The sequence below is a fragment of the Arachis hypogaea genome, chromosome 11, assembly GCF_003086295.3.
Source record: "Arachis hypogaea cultivar Tifrunner chromosome 11, arahy.Tifrunner.gnm2.J5K5, whole genome shotgun sequence".
Taxonomy (NCBI): Eukaryota; Viridiplantae; Streptophyta; class Magnoliopsida; order Fabales; family Fabaceae; genus Arachis; species Arachis hypogaea.
In genome coordinates, this window is record NC_092046.1 from 77,056,487 (window position 1) to 77,060,336 (window position 3,850).

The 3,850-nt window shown below is 41.9% G+C and overlaps 1 non-coding gene across 1 annotated transcript; it reads right to left on the reverse strand.

The window, feature by feature from the left end:
• Nucleotides 1–2,966: 2,966 nt before the first annotated feature.
• LOC112725281 (small nucleolar RNA R71) lies at nt 2,967–3,073 on the reverse strand. The gene has a single exon (XR_003164399.1). It is a non-coding gene; the product is annotated as a small nucleolar RNA R71 (small nucleolar RNA).
• Between the last annotated feature and the right edge of the window lie 777 nt (nt 3,074–3,850).

Sequence of the window (3,850 nt, forward strand, 5' to 3'; positions counted from 1 at the left end):
CACTTTATTGCTTGATTTCAGGACAAAGGAAGCAAGAAAGAGCCACGTTAGCAGCCACGTTAGTCTAACTAATGTGACCACCAACGTGGAATGGGAGCTAGCTTGCAACGTTAATGAGAAAAGTACTCACCAATAACGCCCTCGAAGCCATCATAGCCCACGTTAAGAGTCAAGTTAACGTGAACTCTAACGTGGAAGAAAGAAAATGGAGCCAACGTTAGTGACACTCACCTTTGTCACTAACGTTGGACCAAGCTCATATTGGCCACGTTAGCTTCCACGTTAACTTAGTTAACGTGGACTCTAACGTTGGGAAGCAAAAGAATGGCCAACGTCACTAACGTTGGACTAAGCCACCTTGAGCTACGTTAACTCCCACGTTAACTTAGTTAACGTGGAAGTTAACGTGGAGAAAGCAAAAAATTGCCAACGTTAGTGACACTCACCTTTGTCACTAACGTTGGAATGAGCCACAATAAGCCACTATGAGCCACGTTAACTTCCATGTTAACTTAGTTAACGTGGAAGCTAACGTTGAGGATAGGATGATGAGCCAACATTAGTGACACTCACCTTTGTCACTAATATTGGAGATGGCTCTCATTACCACGTTAGAAGCCACGTTAACTTAGTTAACATGGACTCTAACGTGGGAAGTAGGGGCACCTTGGAATGTTAGTGACAAAGGTAAGTGTCACTAACGTTCTCGAAGAATTGGCAAGCCTACGCTAAGAGCCACGTTAACTAAGTTAACGTGAACTCTAATGTAGGGAGGGAGGACTCTCAACGTTATTGGAAAAGGTGAGTCCCAATAACGTGTGCGAAGGACCAAGAGGCAACGTTAGTGGTCACGTTGGAGCCACTAACATTGAAGTTAACGTGGATCATCCCTGGGTGAGGAACGTTAGTGAAAAAAGTGATTGTCACTAACGTTCTCGAACCCACACTCTCACTTAACATTAACGCCACTAACGTCCTGAGCTAAAGACCCTTCCTACTTCACACTTTCTCTCTGCAAGTAAAGCTAAGCCCACTACAGAAGATAACTGCTTCAAACTCAAGATCCAAAGGCCCATATCCAAGACTTGAAGAATCAACTAGAAGATCAGAAGAGTAGTATATATAGGGGTAGTTTTGTATCAGGAAGCAGCTTTTTGGGGGATGGGAAATTGAGAACTACTCTCTGTATAATTTACTTTCTCTGCACTTCTAGTTCTAGTTTTCATGATGTATTCTCCATCTTTGTTTTCCATTTCCAGAGTTATAAATAACTAAACCCCTTTCATTGGGTTAGGGAGCTCTGTTGTAATTTGATGGATCAATACTAATTTTCATTACTCTTCTTCTATCTTTTCTCTTGATTTTACTAGAAAGCTTTCAATCTTTATCCAATTGGGTAGTTATCTTGGAAAAGAAGCTATTCATACTTGGATCTCTTCTGAACCTTGGAAGAGGAATGAAGAGATCATGATAGAAATGCTTTCTCATGTTGGACCAAATTGGGTTTGGTTGGGTATCCTACCAACACTTGATTTGGGAATGCATGTGGTATAATCAGTGACCATACTTCATCTCTTCTCATGAGCAATTGACCAAGGAATTGGCTATTGATCAAGATTTGAGAGATTGAATTACCAAGGAATTGGAATTCGATCACCTAAGATTGCCAAGGAGATCAATGAATGCATTGATTGAGGAAGAGATGAAAATGAACTTGATCCGGAGAATGTAACATTTCCTAAGCCCAATGAATCCCCATTTCTGATCTTACCCATTCTTTAATTTCTGCAATTTACTTTCATGAGCATCTTCCCCATTCCCATTTACAATTCTGCAATTTACTTTCCGTCATTTACTTTCAGCTCTTTACTTCCAGTATTTACATTTTCTGCTATTTACTTTCCTGCCATTTAATTTCCTGCAACTCTCAAAACAAATTCTTCTTCGCTCAACTAGAACATTCCTCTAATTAAAGTTGCTTGACCAATCAATCCCTGTGGGATTCGACTTCACTCTATTGTGAGTTTTTACTTGACGACAATTCGGTATACTTGCCGAAGGAAAATTGTTGAGAGACAAGTTTCCGTGTTATCAAGTTTATGGTGCCGTTGCCGGGGATTGATTTTGTATCAACAATGACTAAATTGGAGGATAACTAGATTGAGCATTTTTCTTTTGTTTGATTTAAATTTCTATTTGAGTTAATTACTTTGAGTTTTAGTTATTTTCCTCCCCTCCCCCTACTCCTGTTTCTTAGTTATTTACCATTCAGTTTACTAACCCACTAACTGTTTGATATATTGCATCACTCATACTAACAGCAATTTTAACAAAAGTACTTTCAGCATCTATTTCCTTGCTTGTGCCTTATTGGTTGTATGACAGGGAGAAGAAGCGGGGCTTCAACTTCCTTTGATTCTGAACCTGAGAGGACCTTCCTTAGATTAAGGAGGGAAGCAAGAGGAAAGAGATTAGTTGGTGCTGAGGAAGAGGAGGAGTACTTTGAACCAGACATGGATGAAAACATGGAGAACCATCATGAAGAAGAGGCTCACAACCATGGCAGAGAAGGTCCAGTGCATCAGGCCGGACAAGAGAGAAGAGTTCTGGGTTCTTACATCAACCCAAACCCAGAAAACTGTGGAAGCGGCATCCAAAGGCCAACCATACATGCCAACAACTTTGAACTAAAGCCACAACTCATCACCCTGGTTCAGAACAATTGTTCATTCGGAGGAGGTGTCCAAGAAGACCCCAATCAACATCTAACCACCTTCCTGATGATATGTGATACTGTGAAGTCTAATGGTGTTCATCCTGACACCTATAGACTACTTCTGTTCCCTTTCTCACTTAAGGACAAGACATCTAAATGGCTGGAATCCTTCCCAAAGGAGAGTTTAGCAACCTGGGAAGATGTGGTGAACAAATTCTTGGCAAGATTCTATCCTCCTCAACGGATCAACAGGCTAAGAGCTGAGGTGCAAACATTCAGGCAGCAGGATGGTGAGACTCTATATGAAGCATGGGAGAGGTTTAAGGACCTGACAAGAAGGTGTCCACCAGATATGTTCAATGAATGGGTGCAACTACACATTTTCTATGAAGGCCTCTCTTATGAATCAAAGAAGGCAGTAGACCATTCATCCGGGGGATCTCTGAACAAGAAGAAGACCATTGAAGAAGCCATAGATGTCATTGAGACTGTAGCGAAGAATGACTACTTCTATGCTTCTGAAAGAGGCAACACTAGAGGAGTGATGGAGCTAAACAATGTGGATGCACTGTTGGCCCAAAACAAGCTTATTACCAAGCAGCTGGCTGACCTCACCAAGAAGATGGAGAGAAACCAAGTGGCAGCAATTACCACCTCATCAGCAACCCAAGAGGGAGTGAGTGCTGAGGCAGAGGAGGAGCAAGAACAAGCCAACTACATTGGAAACTCACCCAGGCAGACCCATGATCCTTACTCCAAAACGTACAACCCTAGTTGGAGGAATCACCCAAACTTTGGGTGGAGAAATCAACAAGATCAAAGCCAAGATCAGAGATGTCACAACCCCAAGAACCATGCAGCTCACCAACATTCCACACAGAGATCATATCAGCACCACCCTAACAACACCTCTCCACATCCATACCAAAACCAAAATGACCCAACTCGCCCATCCACTCTCAACTCACCATCATCTGAAGAAAGACTCTCTAAAATTGAGACTCTGCTTGAAGGCATATGCAAAGAGATTCAAGATAATAAGGTATTCAAAGAGGAGGTGCGAGCTAGTATCAAGAACCAGGGGGACACCATCAAGAGGCTGGAATTTCAAGTGGGATACTTATCTGAAAAGAT